The sequence below is a fragment of the Phasianus colchicus genome, chromosome 4 (genome assembly GCF_987193195.1).
Source record: "Phasianus colchicus chromosome 4, bPhaCol1.hap1.1, whole genome shotgun sequence".
Classification (NCBI taxonomy): Eukaryota; Metazoa; Chordata; class Aves; order Galliformes; family Phasianidae; genus Phasianus; species Phasianus colchicus.
The window spans coordinates 58,180,057-58,199,847 of record NC_143439.1 but is presented as its reverse complement, the minus strand read 5'-3'; the positions used below and the strand labels follow the sequence as shown (position 1 = coordinate 58,199,847).

The following is a 19,791-nucleotide window of genomic DNA, read 5'->3' as shown; positions in this document are numbered from 1 at the left end:
GAGAAATCTTTCCAAGGCTGATAGATGTGAGAGTCCATATGTTGTGCTGGCTTAAATTTATTGGCTTGCGATCAGTCTATCTGCTGGATTTGTCCATCTGTATAGCATCTCTCAGCCCCAAGCATGGTGCAGCCTACAGAAGTGGAGGCCAAGTCTCCAACAAGATCTAATTGAGATACTTGGCTGTGTTTGAACACCATCAGGCCACCCATCCTACTTTTAGCTTTATGCTCTCCCCTCCCCCTTTGGAGAGACCCCAAACTCAAAATCAGACACCCTGCTATAAACAGGAACATCTGGCAAGAGTCTGAGGTTAAAGCTGGGGAAGGAAGGAAACAGTTCCGCAGTGAGAAGCTTTTTAGTATATATTGTAATGCACTCTGTTTTATTTCTCTGAGGTTTTTTATATTCTTTCAATAAATATATATTTTTATTCAGCAAAAATGATAGTGGAGAGGAGATATTAATAAGGAAACAGGACCTGAAACACAGTTTAAAAAATGAGCAGTAAGAACAGGGAGTGATACTGCTGTGAAAACAAAAAGGGCTCATAGGGCAGAGCTAAAGAGGTATGTGTCAAGTCTGTTCACTCCACCTCTTTCCTGTTGTCCTGTGAGCCTCATCACTGGTACCAGGCCAATGCGGGGGACCTGATTTGGGAGCTGCTGAGTGGGACCTCCCATTTCTTTACATTTGGGGGGAAAAAAAAACAGAACTTTTTCTGTGTTGGTCCAGGAAAACTCTCAATTTTCTTGGAGGGAGAAGCTCCCTCCTGATGGAACACGTGCTTTCTGTTCTTGCTTGCTGTTAGGACTGAAGACCAAAAGTCTTTTCCCTTTTCAGCAGTCTATAAAAACTTGATGTTACGCCAGTCTTGTTAGCCCTGCACTGATGTTCCTGCACAGCTCTGGTCTGCTGTGCTTTCGTGTACCCAGGGAATAATTCCACACCCTGACAGTGTTGATTCATGTCCTTTTTCATATATAATTTCTTTTCATTGTCACTGAACAGTAGAAACATCTCTCTTAGGACTTAACAGAAAAACACCTAAGTCACTTTCTGCATCCATTGTTCATTCTGGACACTACATTTATGCTTTGTTACAGAGCAATTGACTCCTTTGAGACTTTCCAAGGTCCAGTTATGCATGGAAATGCTCTGCAGGTTATCTGCCAGAGCCTGCACTTTTTTGGCCCTAAACCACAAGAACAGCCTTTGATCACAGCCCAACTTTAGAAACTCTCTCAGTTCCACACGTATTTATTTGTCTCCAATACGTCTTCAATTCCTCTACCCTTTTCCTTCCATATATTACCTGTATTCTCTTTTTTGTAGTTCTACAATTTTCCTGATGCCTCCATATACTCACCCAGGGATTTCCCCTTTACCACATCCTTGATAGAGCCCTGGAGAAGAGATCCTTTTGGCATCCACTCTTTCCTGAAGCCATGGTAGTAACTGGGAAACCCTGTAACCCCCATTCAAATAATGTGGGAAGGCAGTGTTGCTCTCAAGCTTCCAGTTGGCCGATTTCCCAATGGCTGGGAGGAAGACCCAGGCTGCTTTGGCCTCTCTGAGTTGCTGTTGTTATTCAGTGCAGGAGTTCCTGCTAGAAAGTGGCCAACGTGTCTTGAGCACCAGCTTTGAGGTGTGGCAGCAAGAAGTTGTTCCAAAGAGAGGTAATGATTTTTGGATGGGAATAGGATGGTCTGTGCTCCTGCAAAGCAATTCCCATAAAGACCTGGAGTGCAGGTCTTCTCCTAGTGGAAGAAAATTTTCACTTTTCTCCTCAGCCATAATGGAAAAGAAGGGAAATAAATAAATAGTTCTTTATTTCAGTATTACTTGAATATATATCAGAATGCTCCCTGTAGACATGCAAAGACAAAACTTCCCCCAGGTGCATTGCAGCATTTAAAAGTACATCATGGGCATTCAGGAAAATAGTTTAAGCACAACAAAAAGTGATTCTAGCTGGCTGTGAAACGTGACATCACACCTGCCTCTCCCCTCCTTCCATCCTTTACCCTCTGAGAATAGGTTCCCTCAAGGGTCTCTGTTTCCCACTTGAGTGGCTGAGTGATGCTTTCAGTGTTGAAAGAGAGCATTGCACCAGGCAGTGAGGCTTTGGCTTCTCTAGAAGAGTATCAGCTACATTTCACCATCTTTTAAATTTTATAGTGGGGTTACACTGCTTTACATGAGGTTTTTGGAGACTGCATTTTTTTGAGAAAAAAGACCTTCAGTATCTCAAGGAGAATGGAGTTTTCTCTGTATTACTGAATAGGGCAGCTCCCCGCACACAGCTCAGCTGTGATTTTCTAGCCTTCTTTAAGCAGAACTGTGATTGAAAATTCCTATGCCTGGCATTTCTCAAGTAGAAATGATTTTACATTCAACACAACTCAGTGATGCCTCCTAAATCTCCAGGAGGTGCCCAGCTCATCATACCTGTACTGTACAGCCAACATGCAGTGACTCTGCTAGGGGTTTCTTGCGCTGACAGAAAGAGACCTAATGGGTTATTTGGAAACCTTGGATAAATGCACAATATACTCAAAGCTATCTGGAAAAGACAGCCAGGCAGAGAAATAGGGCATCTTAGGAGCAGGAGCTCTCTGTTGGAAACCTCCTGGCATCACAGTTTCTCCCTTTCTCCAGGCATGCTCTGTCCTTGCAGTCTAGGGCTGTTGATTGAGAGTTTTGATTGTCAAAAACTGGAGCAAAAACCTGACGAGTGTGTGTAAAACATCTGGTTCTGCTGCCCTAGTAAAACTCTGCAGTGAGATCCAGGCGTCTTCAGAGGGGCCACATAAGGGGATGAAAGGATTGGGTTCATCATGGGTGCAGCTCTGTGGATGCCCAGGTTATATTTGGGTTGCTGCATCTGGCAGGATTTTGCCCAAGCTTTCCACTTTGGCTGATAGTGGCACACACCAAGGAGGGCTGTTCTCATACCTCCTGCATGAGGTGAAAGCCTGTGCAAATGCTTTAACACAGTGCACCTCCTGGCCATTTTCAGCCTGTCTCAGAGATCTGGAAGTTCTGTCATCCCTCAGGAGATATGCCAGGGCTGTAAAACATCTTAGTCCTCTAACCTGGCACCTTTTCCCTCATTACAGGAGATGGCGGGACAGTGCTCTCTGCATATGATCAGTGCCATCACTGCTTATTCTTGAATGACCTCTGTGATTATTCTGGAACAAGGTCTGGATTCCTTGTGATTAAGACTAGATGATCCCATAGCAGAAACAGTTTTGCTTGCCTGGAAGAATTGCCAAGATACCCTTAAAAGGCAGGATCTGTCTAGCACACGCTGCTGGAAAACTTCACTGCTGCTGCAGCCTGCCTCAGACACCAGCCAGGCACAGCCCTGCAGCAACCGTGGGCCTCCTCTACCCAGGGAAAGGCCTAATTTTCCTAGCCTTCACAGCTGGAAATGGGCAGGACCATGCCCAGTCTCTGGGACCCAATCCCCTCCAGCATCCCAGCAGCTCGCCCTGCAAGTTTGCTGTCTGTGCTTTCCTTCCCAGTATGTCAACGGAAGCAGATGTTTCTAATTTATTACTAAAAACAAACAATCCTAAAAATATGCAGCAGTGGGGGGAGAGTTGAGAAGGGGCTTCCACTTAGAGCTCATTTATAAATTGGATGATTAATATTAATTTGTCCATGAATTAAGTAAATGTGTGTCAGATATTGTTACCAGTGCTTCCTCCTTGTCATTTTTGCAAACCCTTGGTACTGCTAAACGTCCAAAGTCTTTGAAACCTGAAGTAATGAAACACCTTCCTGATCTGCTGGCCAAAAGTGCCTGGCACTGCTTCCTTTAACCATTAACTATAATATTTATCTATTCAGATTGTAGGAACGTTATTTTTTGTATAACAGGCACTTCAGCCCTCTGTCTCGTAAGTGTCAAAATCAGACCTGAGTGCACAGCCCTTCTCGCTCCTGAAGACATTATTTCATCCCCAGCTGTCTGAGAGCAGCAAAGCACACTGCCCAGGGAAACCCAGACCATTACTGGTATCACCTGTAAAAAGAAGCAAGGCCAGCAGGTTGAGGAGGTGATTCTTCCCCTCAGCTCTTCTTTCAGGAGATCTCACTGGAGTGCTGCATTCAGCTCAGGTTGGAACCAGATAATCTTTAAGGTCCCTTCCAGCCCAAAACATTCCATGATTCTCTGATATTGTAGCAGTGTTGCAGACCTCAGCTAACCTCAGAGAGCCTGAGCATTTGCACTTATACTGAACCTTTCAGCCTACAAACAATATATGTACCGTACTTATGCTGACACCTACTTCACACCATCATTCTCTACTGCATGAAGTTTGTTTTATTATTCATTATAAAAGGCTCTTTTCCAAGAAGCTTGGCACCCAGCCATACCATGTCTATCATGCACAGGCAGCATTGAAGTAAAAGCATTGCAGTAACGTTAAAAAGACCTTAAAAAGACACAAGAGCAACACTAGCTCAATTTTGCAGAAATGCTTTATTAGGGAGCTGCTACCAGAGTCCTCTTCACCTTGGGCGTCTGCAAAAATTGCTGCGCTGAACAAAGCTTATTTTTTGTAAGAAATGGATGACCATATTTACTGACTCCTTCAGTCACAGAATCATAGAACCACAGAATGGCTTGGGTTGCAAGCAACCTTGAAACTCATCCAGTTCCAACTCGCTGACATGGGCAGGATTGCCACCCCTCAGATCAGGCTGCCCAAGGCCCCATTCAAACTGGCATTGAACACCACCAGCAATGGAGCATCCACAGTTTCTCTGGGCAACCTGTGCCAGTGCCCGGAATAAATAGTTTCTTCCAAACATCTAATCTAAACCTCCTCTCATTTAATTTGAAACTCTTTCCCCTTGTGCTGTCATAGTCAGACCATGTAAAAAGTCATTCTCCCCCCATCTGTAAGTTCTCTTTAAGAACTGGAAGGCTGCAATCCTAGGAGCCTTCACTTCTCCAGACTGAACAAGTTTAGCTCCTTCAGCCTTTCTTCATAGCTGAGGTGTTTCAGCCCTCTGACCATTTTCATGGCTTTCTCTGGACCCAGTCCAATAGCTCCCTTACCCTCGTGGCTACCCCTCTTTAGATGCAGCCAAGGATAGAGGAGGCCTTCTGAGTTGCCACCTTACAATGGAACAGTACTAAGGCTGTGGAGCGATGCTGCAATGACCAGAACTTTTCTCAGCAATGTCCACTGTGGTGAGCAGTGTTTCCTTGATGCTCCTAACCACTTGGTCTCTGATGAAGTAGCAGTACCTTAAAATGAGTTTTGCTTTCAGGTGAAGATAAGCCTCACAATAAAAGAATGAGACTGTTCTTGCTTCTAAGCATCTACAGTCTTCATCCATACCTCTAAAAGGCAGAGCAGTTTATTGCAGAATCCTTTGACCTTTGAATGGAGGATTGCACAGTTCCTGACAGGCAGATTCAGAACATTTGTGTATGATTGAGATGTGCTTCTGATGCATTTGAATGGTATGTGTTTACATTCTTAAATTATATACTCAATGAAGCATTCAAAAACAAATGTTCAGCCCCTGTGAGGTCTGATAAAAACCCTAAAGATGAACTTTGATGTATTTATAAATAGATATATGTATATATATATGTATGCTTCTGCACATTTTTGAGCCAGTACTTCAGCTGGTGTGAATTAATTATGCAGCCTTTGCAGTCCATACAGCTGTATCAATTTATGCCAGCTCAAGATCTGTCCATTCAGATTTCAAGACTGAGAAGTTGCATGGACTAGATAGAGTATACTATGGGTTTAAAAAAGAAATGCCAGAATTCTTTTTTTTTTTTTTTTTTTTTTTTTTGAATACGTAATTTAAAGCCTCAAGAGGAATTTGCAACTCTTGAGTTCTTGACTGTTAATCATTAGTTCAGATACTAGCTGAGACCACGTGAGTAGCATTAGCATCTCACCTTAATTGAGATATAGCTACAGTCCTGACTTTGATGGCTTGGCAAGTCTGAGCAGGCAAGTCTGAGCAGGTAGCACAAGTTTGAAGACTGGGGATTGATAGTATGGAGGATCCACATATGGGTTGCAAAGAACCTTACCTGGATAGCTCCAGGAAGCAGAAAAAGTCTAGCATAGATCAGTGACCCACACTATATTTCATTTTTCTCCAGATACAACAGACACTGTTGCCTAGTTACATGTAATATATTAGAGGAAACCATGCACAAATAGTCCTATTCGCCAAAAGCGAGATGTGAGATTGAAGTGAGAGTGCCATGCATATAAAGCAATTATTTAAATGCTTTCATTCTGCATTCATATTTCAAGACTGTATTGTCTTTCAGTTTGTTACAAGCCCTCCTTATGTATGAACAGAATTTCAAAATAGAAATTGATCCCAGATGTCTTAAGTATGTTTTTCCAGGCCTGCAATTTAAACAAGTTACAGCAGTATTCACCTTCATATAGTTTTTGATCATTATAGTATGAATTCTCACTGACAGCAGTGGAGATTGTGAGGACCTTTCCTGGTTTTCAACACCAGGTTTTACTTGTTTGGATTCCGTTCCAGATTGTCAGACGTGCTGTGTGTTAAGGAAAACCACTCATCTGATGATGTGTAGTACAGCTGCGTACCACATGTACAGCAGCAGCATTAGCACTTTTTAATTTTCCCCCTTTCAGCTCCAGCCCTGGAATCCATTACATAGCTAGCATCTTACCAGTGCTATCTTACTTTGACCCTTGCCTCAGAAAATGCTCCTTTAATAACAGGCTGGCTTACAGCCTTCCTCTAGCCTCTAAATTTAAGAGAGGAGTGTCCAGCAGGTAGAAAGCTGTTGGATGTCTTAGAGATGAATACTCAGTTTCTTTCCTTGCACAGTCTGTGATGTGTGGCAAATAAGGTCATCCTTGTGCCCTAGATCCATATTTGTAAAATCAGATACTTTTTTTCTCTCTTTTTTTTTTTTTTTTTCTGCTTCCATGATGGATAAGTATAATCAAACAATCAGATACTGCAATAACCAAGAGTTTGCAATTACCTGGGATAAGGTGTGCAAAATGCCTCTGAATAATAATAATCATTGAATCGTTGATCTCAAGAGTAGTGATCATGGCACACTTGAAAAAGCCTGCCTCTGTCACAGATCAGCTACATCATGAACACACTGAACTCATTCAGTGTAGCTCTGTGTCTTCACTAAAAATATGTTTGGCCCCAGTCTGATACTAGAAACTGTGTAAATGCTCTTAGGTAGGAATGTACCTCCAAGGAGCCAATGCAACTCTGAATCAATGACATAGTACTTCTCCAGATGAACCACCTAACATACTGAAAATATACTGCACTGGGAAAAAGCTCTCTAGTTCATGTTTACCTGCCATGTTATCTGACATGGCCACAGATTCGATGTTTCAGCCCTTCTAGCCCAGCTTTTACAGGCAATACTGAAATTGAGCCTAGAGGTTCCTATTGACTATAGATGTTGTATCTCTCACTATGTAGCCAAATGTGGACTTCTTAAAAACAATCGATGTGACACTGGAAATAATCACAGAATAGTTGAAGTTGGAAGGGATCTCTGGAGGTCATCTGGTCCATTCCCTCCTAGCTCAAGCAGGGCCATGCAGTGCCAGATCCAGATGGCTTCTGAACATCCCCAAGGAGGAGACTCCTCAGTGTCTCTGGGCAACCTGCGCCAGTGCTCCATCACTAGCACAGCATAGAAGTCCATTTTTGTTGTTCAGAAGGAACCTCCTGTGTTCCAGTTTGTGCCCACTGCATCTTCTCCTGGAGCTTGCTTCATCTTCTTTGCATCCTCCCTTCAGGTATTTCTATACATCAATGAGATGCCCACTGAGCCTCATCTTCACCAGGTTGGACAGCCCCAGCTCTCTTGGTCTTTCTTCACAGGAAAGCAGAGCAGTGCTCTCAGCCTGCAGGTGGCACAACCCACTCTGTCTTCTAAAGAGTGTTCAAAAAATGAATGAGAAACATAAGTCTTTAATTTATATATGTCTTAACACTTATTGTAAGAAAGAAAAAAAAAAAAGAAGAAAAAGAAAGATTTTAAGCTGGTGGTAGATCATGGTACAGGCTTCACCTGGCAAGTCTCAGACACTTCTGTATGCATTACAGCTTCTGGGGTCCTGGCCAAGCTTCCACTTTCATATTTCACATGACAACTGCAATTATAGCTGTGACCCTTAGTTTGTGAACTGTTATCTTAACTCCTATATAAATCCATGTCTGTGAATATATATACAATATGCAGTAAAGTCAAGAATATTTTCAGTGAGGGAACAGCGTGCAAAGGCCACTGCTGTTTCCTTTTGTGAGATATGATTACAAGCAGCCACAGTAAATCATGATGCCCTGACATTCACACAGCTTAGGCTGTGTTAGGGCTGAAACAGACTGAGGTGCAATGCCACAGCCCATACATGTGGTGCTGCAAGTGCAGTGCCCCTTGGCTTGACACATCCTTTGAGTAATGCCAAATCCTAGGGTCAGAAGCAGAACCATATCTGGAAATAATTATCTTACACTCAAACTAGTGGTGTATATACTGAAAATATCATTCTGAACACAAGATTTGGTTCTCAAAAGTTAGGTGTATATTCTGTTTGCCTCAAAGGCATCACAAAGAACCAGATAATAGATCACAAGCAAGTTTTGGAGTTTAGCCTCTTGTGATTATGGTCAGCAAGATGGATGAGATCCCAGTGCTCCATTCATGCCTTCTGCAACCTGGGTGTGTGTGAATAGTCCTGCCAAGTATTGTCCCTACAAACCAGGTCACAAGACCTCTGTATCATCAAGCAAGGTAAAAGAAAAAAAAAATCTCAGCTTTTTTCTAAAAATAGAAAAGCTGTCCTGTGAGAAAAGGGAGAAAATGCTTATTTGCTGACAAGCTAGTGGGGAGGGGTCTGCAATAACGATTTACAATAGCTTGTCAATCAGAAGCCTGTAGAGACGTGGGTTAACACATGTGACAGTGAAATCAGTGAAGTCTGTGTGAGCTCCAACCCAGATGCTGCATGTTCCTGGTAGCACACCATGTCATGAGATATGCATATATTCTCTGATGGTAATTCGTATTCTGAAAGCACAAGTGGAGAGAATGAAGGGAAAACAGTAAGAGCTGTTGAAAAGAATTAAAATGAGTTTACTGTAGACTTAGAGTTTCGGCATTTGACAAAGGAAGCGGATATAAATGGAAACTAAACTGAAAGTGAGTGAGGTTCCCTTTGGTCAACACAGTATATCAGTGCTACTAGTCAGCTACAGCTGGGAGTGACTGTTTATTTATCAATAAACAACTTTGAAGTTGTCCACATGTTTCAGTGACACTGTAATCCTGAAAAAAAGAAAAACAAAACAAAACAATAAAGTTGAACTGAAGTCTGAGGTTCAAAAAAAAAATGAACTTGAAAAAACAAATGGTAAATGTGCAGGAGATCATTCAAGTACATTGGCACGCAAAAGGAATAACACAATGGACCAAAGATCATTTGGCAATTTTTCATTAAAGATACTTTTCTTAAGCTAGGAATCCTAATTAAAACTTTTGAGGGCTTTTTTTTAAAAATCCTTATATTTTATGAAGCCAGGAATTTTGCATTTACAGTATCTTAAGGTTTGATTTCACACTGTTTCCTTTTTTCACTCATTTGCAACTGAATACAAATGAGGACGGAGGTTTTATTCCTTTCTTATCTTTTTGCTATTCCTTTTATTCTGCCTAAAATACTATTTTTTTTCATCCTCTCCACAGCACCTCTGTTCTCATTGTCTGGGATTTGAATGACTACTTCTAAAATAATGCTTTTATTTTTGCAAATATAATTTTACAGTGGAGCAGGGAACTGCTTCAATGCTGAAACTTTTCATCTGCCTGTTTTAAGCTACATCATTAACTTCTCGTATTTGTCCAAGTATTCATTCTACAGAATGTTCAATAATTTTAAGCAGACCAAAGGAAAGTGAGGGGGAAAAAAATGAAGTAAACAAATATTTCAAAGGATGAAAAAAAAAAAGTCTGGAAAAAAAAACCTCTTCATTTTGCTTGCCAGTAATTCAGTGCATTTATGATGTCATAAATGCTCAGTTTTATTTTGGGTTACATTTTCTGGCTGAGATACAGAGATTCTCAGAAAACTGACATTTGAAATAGAAAGTCAGCAGTAACCTAATTTGGAATGTAATGAACCTAAGTAGAGGGGACAGAACTGAAAGCTCTGCCACTCGGGAGTTGCAAAATGCAATAGAAAAGCCTGTCATCTTTGTTTTATTCTTAAAATATGTGAACAAAATAAACACTGGAAACATGAATTGTGTTTTCATTTTGCTGTGCCTTTGTTAGAAGCGTTGTTCACACACCCTACCAATATATAACATGACATGCCACAGTTTCTGCACTCAGATCGTTCACTCTTATGTTACTGCTCAAGTATGCATTCAGAAAAAAGCCAACAGATAGAGTAGATTTATTCGAGTTGTTGAGGTCAAGGGCTCCTTTTTTTTTTTTTTTTTGGATTCAGCTGAGAGGGAACTCTTTCCTTAGTAACAACAGAGAGACTTTCTGCTTTGCAGTCCACTCTCAGTGTGCAGCACTGATAAAGAAAACTATCAGAGAGTATTTTCAAAGGAAAAATCAGGAGATTATCTATCAATAAGAAGTACCAGTGTGGTCTCCAGTGCCAAAGCCAGGGGACTTTCTGCGAAGCACAATATCTGCATCACTGTAATTCAGAGACTGCGGCAGCTGGAAGTTCTTGCAAGTCATGTAAGTAAAGGGCTCTGCTTTGCTGGAGCAAACTTCATACAGTCTCTTGTCTCATAAAAACTCTTCAATAATCTAAACTTGTGATGAGTGTCCTAATACTGGTAGTGTTGTTTTATCTTGCTGTGTTCTCTTGAATAATGCATGTGTGGAGGCACAATAAACAACTTACCTTTCTAGACATGTTTTGCTCTGAGCAGTGTGAGGAGCAGATCTGTATGTGGCTCAGGCAGACTCTAATTGCTTTTATGATCACTGGCAACCACAGCTCTCCATTTATGATCAATGTGGAGAACAGTCTGATTTCTTATAGTTCTAGACACTGTTATTTCAAGAACAATGGGAAGCTGGCAGTGAAATACAAAGTCTGTGCAAAGGAAAACACAGAGCAGCGGGATTGTTTATAGAGCAGTCAGTGAACCCGAAATTGTTGTGCAGCCCCAAAGTTGAACTTGTCACCTTGTGGGAGTTTATACCCTTTCTACAGAAGTTTAAGGGGTCACAGATTATGTGACGCAATAAATATTTCAGTTGCTTTATAAAAATTTGTCTTGCTGATACTTAAATTAGTCACTTCCTATGTAGTTATTTGGGATTTGTTGCAGGGGATGGATCAACTTTCTCTGATCATCACAACATGATTTAAGATCACAAAGTATTTCCTTGTTCTCTATTCATTTCATGTACACATTGCACTAGTAGCAACAGGTAATGAAATCCCAAAGTTCTCTTGTAGCTGGTGGGATTTTCCCTGTCCCAATAGCTGCCCAACTGCAGGTAGCCTGGTAAGTTAAAGAAGGGTGGCTGTTGTGCCAGGAAAGCTTGATTAGCTGCACCTGGACAGAGTAAGAAATTTAACGGTTCCAACTGCAGGTAATCCAGGTTCTTTCCCAGTTAACTTGTGCTCAGAGCTTCTAGCTGCCCTCCAAACCCACATTTTTGAAAGGTGCAAACTCTGCACACAAATCCGCAGGGCAATATCAACTTTTTCCTTTTTAAAAATAGGCATATTTTTTATACCTGGATGCCAAGATAGTGAGGCAATTAATAGACCTACTGCAGTGTGGTGTGCTGTTCCTAGAGAAACAGAGATGTTATCTCCTTGGGTGAGATTGGGTCACCAGTAGACCGATTACATTTGGGTGAAAATCATCATGTTTGGAAGGTATGTTGGTAGGAGTTATTTGGAGAACAAGAGAGAGTGTGACAGCCAGATGCCTCTTCTGCTGATGGAGGAAGATGTTGCTTTTCAGGAGTGTTTGGAAAGTGACAGAAAGCTAATTGGGAGCAGAGGCAGCTCTTTTATTTTCTTTGCAACTCAACTTTTGGAGAAAATAGCAGTTTGTTATATTTTTGGAATTTATATGTATTTGTGTGTTCCATTAGTCTCTTGGCAAATGCATCTTTAGCTCTAAAACTTTCTGAGCCTTTCATACAGTTCTCTGCTTTGAAGCAACAGATGTCTGCGATAAGCAGATGGTTATGGCTTTCAATGTGAACATCTTTAAATACGTTGTTGTGTATATTTTATGGGGAGGAATGTACTCAATCTTACTATGCAGAACTGGTGCATTAAATGAGAAGTATCCATGTCTGGATACTTATGTCACTTCCTAGCTTGCAAAGCAATAAACCACATCTTTCAGGATTTTTTGTTGTGGGATACTTTCACCCTATCGTTCTCCTTGTGTTTCAAGGCACAAGTCTGATGTGGGCTTGGTCAAAGCAAGCAAGCAACAAAAAGGGCTGGAGGAGCTACCCAGGTCGTGAATTGCATTCTCACTCTAATGCATATTATGAGCAGGCTGAAATCTTCCTCTTGTGAAATTTCCCCAAGGAAATAACATAGCACCTATAACTGAGAAGAAATCTTTTATCTTTCTTACACTAAAATTTCATTTTTTTTAAGAGGTATGAAATTTTATGTGCAAGGAATCTAAGAAAATAAAATCTTAGACCACGAATAAATCTAGTAATGCAAATGGAAAGAATTAATCTTAAATAAGAATGCAACTCTAACTTTCTTTCAAGAAAAAGAAGTCAGATAAACAGATTTCATCCCAATGTTTTGCTACTGGGTATTCATTTGCAGCTCTAAAGAAATATAGTTCTTCTTTCTGTCTCCATCTGACTTTCAGACTTTAAGAGTTTGTTTTTCAAAGAAACTTCTTCAGACAGCTTTTGACATGTGAGAACACTGTTTAAACTTGAATTAGTTGATCTTACGAACGGGTTATTGCACAGATTATCAGAGGCTTTAATCATAATGACACGAGATGTTATTGCATGTAGTCAGTGCTTACTCAAGGCTCCAGCATGACCTGAAAGAAGAGAAACAACTCATTTCAACCAAGCTTAGGAATTTTTACTTCCACCTTTGAGAAAGAACAAGGCTGTTGAAAGGCTTGTGGTGGTGGAAGGGTATTAAAGGGTTCCATGTTGATGCAGGTATGCTGTGCCTTTCCTTTTTTGTTGTCTCTCTGGGAACCTTCTTTCTAGCTACTCCAGCATGTAGTAACCCCTTGTGGCAGGCTGCCCCAGAATGCATTTTTTCTCCTTTGACACATCAGATCGACCTTTGTTTGTTCTAAGATATTAAGATTAGGGATGGAGGAAGAATCTGATGAGGATGCCATTTCCATGGATAGCTGGTGCTCCAAACTATCTGCAGCCTGGATGTGAGCAGCTAACCACAGTTATAAGCAAAGAAAGCCCACATGTGATTAACATCATTATTGCTGACCCTTGTAATCTGTTGCTCAGTAGCTATGTAGGTACTTTAATTACTGTCATATTAGTTGTGCACTTCCTGGTGGCTGCCTCAACCAGATGCCTTTTACTAAGGGACTGGTCATTACCAAGATGACAATGAACTAACAGAACCAATAGCTTCACCAAAGACAGCAATACCTTAAGATCTCTTCAATGTCCAGTACTGTAGGGTTAAAAAAAAAAAAAAAAAAAAGAAGCAATGAAGGGTTCTGTTTCATAATCTTGATAGCTGTTATGTAATGATAGCAAGTTTAAAAATCTACATATAAATGAGAATAAGTTGTGAAAACTTACGATTGATGTACTGTCTTTGTTTTTGACAACTCTAATTTGATTTTTAAAATTGCAAATCATCATAGAATCATAGAATGGCCTGCAGGACTCTATGTGACAGCAATGTAACTCAGAGATAGGTTTCTCCTAAATAAATGATATGAAGATATTGCATTTTGATGCATCTTGTATTTTTCTCTCTCTCTGTGGAGCCCTACTATGGTATGGTACAGCACCTCAGCACATGTGTATTTCTCTGAATGGCACCTTTGGGGCTTACATACCTGAGGACTGAGGCAAGGCTTAATGGCAGTTGAACTGAGATAATACTTAGTCTGCGAAGATGTGAAAAACCGAATGTAGTTTTCCTGAATTATGGAAATCTGTGTCCATCCATCATCACCCATAAATAATAGATCCTTTGTAAAGAGGGAATGGAAACAGCTTTCAATCTTTGCCATGCTGCTGTGTGCCTATAGTCTTTCTGGTGGATTAGAAACAGAAACAAACCCTCCAAGACAGCCAGAAAGCTCCCAACCTTAAATGCTGAACAAGACAACAAAAGATCAGAAGGAGCAAAGAATTCAGAGCTGCCTAGTATGGAGAACCCAGACAATCACCACTACTCTAGTTCTGCAGGAAGCTCTTGGCAGTTGGGGTACTAAAGTTTGCAGCCAGAAGAGAAGCCTGGAAGCTGCTCTAAGCAAGCTGTAGAAACAGAGGATTGCAAAGGGCATATGCCCTTTCTGCTCTTAGGGAAATCAGCCTGCTGGAATAAGTACAATCATCTCTAGCTTATCAATAGAGCTAATAGCTAACATAATCTATCTTTGAGTGATGGCCTATTTCTGGAGTTCAGTCAAGTAACTGACAAGCTTAATACCGTAAATATAGATATGGAGGGGAAACTGCCTGTTCTAATGTTCCAGAGAAAATTATTTCCGTTGTATTTTTAACATTTCCTCTGTGGCTTTTAGTATGTTTTCTAAAATCTATGATTACTTTCATGTAGCATTTGCCTCCAGTTTTTTCTAAAGTAGTGGTGAAGCAGACTATGTGGTAATTAAAATGATTATTTCTCTGAACTTCTCTCTTTTGGCTTATCAGCTGATTCTCTAGCATGCTCATTCTGCCTTGATGGGCTATGGATAAATAGCTCACTGAGATAGCTTATAGTCTCAGCTAACTTGACTCTCCTGGGTCTGTAATAAAACTGAGAGGGGAAAAAATGGGTGCTCACCCCAGACTGACTCAGGCAGCTGTCAGTACTTCAGATCCTGGACAGCACAGAAAGCTATTGGTAGAACATCTAGGAAAAGGTGACAGTGCAGGGACTGCCTTGGATTCTTTTTGGCCATGGGGAACCAGCATCGTGTTGTTACAGCACCAAGAGCACTGCCAGCACTTCAGTGCATGAACAACCTCCCACCTATCTGTAGAGTGACATTAGCAAGTCCTCTGAATCTTTCTCCTCAGAGGAAAAAAAAATCCAGAACAGAGAATCCTGGAAGATGACATAAAATCTTCAAGATTCAAGAGAGCCACAGCATGAGTTTCTGAGCATTCCAAAAGGGCAGAACTATTCCCAGTTAGAAGACTAAATATTTAGACATTATGTGAACACGTTGTGTTGGCCATAACAGGGCGGCTTCAAGACAGTGCTCTGTATCTGTGGCCATTCTTTGTTCAGGAAGGAAACTGTTCAGGTTTCCCAGTTAAAGTGAGCACAAAAGGTTGTAAAGAGGGTAAAAATCCATAGAAAACCAAGGTATTTTATCATTATGACTATTGACAGCATACTCCTGAATTTCTGTAGTCTGCAAGTGGGGATCAGTTCTTCTTCTATTTATGTATGCTTTTGAACATCATTGAAATTCTTGTAGGCAAAGGAGGAATTAAAAAAAAAAAAAAATGAAGCTTTTGGAGGTTTCTTCTTGAAGCAAAGTAGTTAAGGCTAAGGAAGGAAATATAAATGAAGATAATACCTATGGGATTGATCGATGATTTAAATATACTATTTTTTAAGAAAAAGCAGACTCGGCATGTGAGAAATAGAGTCCTCTTCATGTTGATCTTCCTGGTTGAAGAGCCTGATTGCATGCAGAGATGCTTGGATGAAGGCATTGCCAAAGACCATCCCAATAGTGCTTCTGTGCCATGAATATCACACTAGAAATTAGCCAACAGCTATGTCATCTTGATTTGCATGCTAATACAGATGATGTGGTAAGGCTCTGGAGAGATGCATCCATGGTTAGCTGGCAATAAAATTTGTGGCTTTTATGAATCACTGGAATTTCAAAACTCTCAGGAGAGTATTTATCAAATGTTGCACCTTGCCTCTTAAATGAAGAAGCATCTCATTATGGCCACATCCATGATGTCAACTCTTTAAGGAGAAAAAGATGTCACGCTTCTTTCTGAAAACAGCAAGTGGAGAAATGGAGTTTCAAATGTTTTCCATTTATATGACATAGGACAAAAGCTTGATTGCTATCAGACTTCTGGTTGAGAAATAAGCCTATGTTCAACACTACCAGACCCTGAAATAGAAAGCAGGTCCAGTCCCAGAAAAAAATCTACTGAAGGGGAAATATGCAATGTTTTTTCATGAGATGAATGCTATTTTTGAGAAAATCCCAATAGAAAGTCTTTGAGCTAAACGGCCATTTGAAAAGTGTGAAAGAACCCTCTCTCCATTTTATTTTGTGGATGGGAAAGGAATGTGAAGATCTGGAGAGGCACTTCTGAATGTAAGGTGGTGGTGACTGGTGCCCTCCCTCCTTACGGCAACTTATGGAGTTTTTTAATGTCTTCGGCTCCCTCAGTAGTTGACCCTTGTTATAATGAGGTATTGAGTGTCTTTTTCCCTGTTAGTTCAGACCAACGGGTGGTATTTTCCAAATTATGGGTGTTTTTTGTCTAAACTGACAGTGTGCTACAGATTGTAGTTTTGTATCATTTTATCTCCTTGAGGACTCAGCTTTTTGCAAGTGCCTAAAGCAACTCTTGAAGTTCACGCTCTAATGTAGATGGACTGGTTGTCCAATTTCTGCTTCAGATGGCTTCTACCATCAACTCTTCGCTGCTGCCAGTGTTTTCTCTGGCTTCCCTGGGGACACCAGATGCATTGAATGATTCCAGTTTCCAAGCTGAAACAGATCATGGACAGCAGCCATGTGTCGTTCACATGCTTGCATGGGAGGGAGAGATCTTTCTCATTTTTCTCTTCTGGACCAGTTTGCTCAATAAGAAATTGTTTCAGATCAAACTGGTATCACTTTTAGCTAATTCCAACCTTTTCTAATTGTTTTTCTTAAATTCTTCTTATTATATCCAAAAGGACAAAAGATTATTTGAAAGGGAACTGGAGAAATGGGACAGTGTACTTTGCTCCTAGTTTACGTGATAGGACAAGAAAAATATTTAAACCTACAAGTCAAAAGCTGTAGCCATTGAAAAATAAGACAACAGCCACAAACATGCTTGTCTCCAGTGTTGCATAAGTAGACATAACGCATAATGTACTGCAACATCACAGCAGGTCTCCCAAATTGAAAACAAGGAGGAATAAAACACTACCGTACCTTGGCTCTTAAATCCCCTGAATGTGTCATCTGTGTTGATTAGTTACTTTGATTTGTGCTTCCCGGAACAGTTCATTTTTCCCTTTAATAAGAGTTTGGGTTGTAAATTGTCACTTGGATTGATAGTATTTGCACCAAACAGTGTAATTAGGCTGGAGCAACAGAATATATTACATTGTTTGTTTTCCATTATGTTTATTCCAGATGGTTTTTGTCACTGACTCTTTTTCTGAGCTGAACTGTTAATAAACATAGGATAAATCTAAAGAATAAATTTTCTGCACTTGGTATCAGTGGTTGTGGCTGTGGTGGGGTTATGCCATGAAGTAATGGGCTCTCATTAGAACTGCAAAAATGTTAATTCTCACTAACGTATGAACAGGAAACAGAGTGCATGGGTAATGACTGGTTGAAGAAGATGCTTTCTTTTTCCTTTTGGAAGTCATCTGTTTTGGTGATGAGTTCAGTTGTAGTGCTTTATTGCTTCTTTGGACAAAATAAATCCTTAATGGTAAAGCTGCAGAGTGAGTACCTGAGTTCAAGTCTGTCATCTGCTGGAAAGCTCCTCCATGCCCCTACACAAGTTATTTCCGTCTGTACCTCGATTACTATACCAGCATTCTGAGATACTTTTTCTCTTCTGCCTTTTGTTCAAAGTTCCTGTTTAGGATGGAGATGCAAAAATGATTTTAAAAAGGAACACTTTAGAGAAGAAAACTCCATACAAGATGGAAACACAGTGTGGAAGTTATATGGCACTGAGACTGTCTTAATCTGTTCATTTTCCAAAGTAATGTTGATTGGAGAAAACTGAAAGCAAACTAAATGATGTCACAGAAGACTTGGAAAATTCATATCACTTAAGGAGTTTTCCAGTTGTAGCCCCTGTAGTTTTTCCACCAGAAAGACACATAAGAAAGCACAGGATGAAACAAAATAGGGTCTATCCTATCATCTTTTGAAAGCTTTAATAAGGTATCTCTATCTCATTAATATCCCAATACTTCATCAGGTAAAAAAGGTGAAAATAAAATTGTGGCTACAAGAGTGTTGATTTGCCAAGGTTAGGAAGAAGAAACTGCCTTGTTGGCTCGCATAGGCTCATCAGCAAAAGGCCAGGAAGCTCAGCTGTTGCCCTGAGCTCGGTGGCAGTGGGTCTCTGTATGATGGATCTCAGACCTCTACCAATGTGGCTGCCCTTCACCAACTGGAAGAGAAGGGAACAGAATTTTCACTTATGAAATGGCAGAACATCTTCCTTTATACGTTGCTTCCAAATGTCTCCTGGAACAAGTAGTGACAGATCTTCCCCTCAATAAACAATAAGGTCTCCCCTCAGCCTCCTTTTCCCCAGACTGAACAGCCCCAGATCCTTCAGTCTCTCCTCGTAGGGCACATTCTCCAAGCCCCTCACAAGCCTTGTTGCCCTTCTTTGGACCTGCGCCAGCACCTCAATTTCTGTACTGAGGTGCCCAAAACTGAACATAGTACTCGAGGTGAGGCCTCACCAGTGCCGAGTACAGGAGCAGGATGACTTCCCTAGTCCTGCTCACCACACCATTCCTGATACAAGCCAGGATGCCATTGGCTTTCTTGGCCACCTGGGCACGCTGCTGACTCTCATTCAGCCAACTGTCCATCAGTACACCAAGGTCCCTTTCCATCAGGCAGCTTTCCAGCCACTCCTCCCCAAGCCTGTAGGGTTGCCTGGGGTTGTTGTGACCAAAATGCAGTGGTGAACTGAGAAAGTGAGAGCATGGCTGTTTTGGTCATTGAGGTAGTAGAAAAATGAGGAGAGCAGCCTGTGCCCATGGTGCTGGGTGTCCCTCCCAGCCAGGCTCTAAGGCATGAAAGTGTTAACCCTTTTGGAATCAGGACAAGACATTCCAGCACTTGAATTCACACAGTAAAAATAAACCTCTTGCAAGGCGTGTAGCCTATGGGGGTTTATGCTCTGTCTTTTGATTCAATCATTTAGGAATGCAAAGCCTTTCTACCAGGTCTGGGCTCTGAGACAGCCTTTGCTTTGGACTGCTGCCGAAGGTGAAGCAGGCCTGCAGCAAGGGCATTACAAAGGTCTGTGTCTCCCTGCAAGTCACTTGGTCATGCTATTTCCAGTGGACTGATTAGTCTATGGCCAGTGCTGTAGAATCTCTTTTTCAATACTGAGGAGAAAAGGCTTTCAGTCCCCTGTGCAGTACTCACCATGTTCTTCCCAGTGTTCACTTACATGGTAGGCAGTGGTAAGACAGTCATACAATGCTATTTTCTGAGAAATAAATGAAAGAACAGCATAGTGCATCAAACCCATGAGTGTTTAATTGTTTGGATAGGATAGCTTAACCATTCTCAGGCAGCTCACTATAGACAGTGTCAGACTAACGTGCA

The 19,791-nt window shown here is 41.0% G+C and overlaps 1 protein-coding gene across 3 annotated transcripts in view; it reads left to right on the top strand.

Moving 5' to 3' along the window:
• Positions 1 to 19,791, top strand: part of C1QTNF7 (C1q and TNF related 7) — a 63,373-nt gene that overhangs the window by 20,653 nt on the left and 22,929 nt on the right. The window contains exon 1 of one of the 3 annotated variants that reach the window (XM_031588400.2): positions 10,543 to 10,774. The exons of the other annotated variants lie outside the window; for them this stretch is intronic. The gene's annotated coding sequence lies outside the window, so the exon portion shown is untranslated. Of the gene's footprint in view, positions 1 to 10,542; positions 10,775 to 19,791 lie in introns of those variants that run through there. 3 annotated transcript variants of the gene reach the window in all.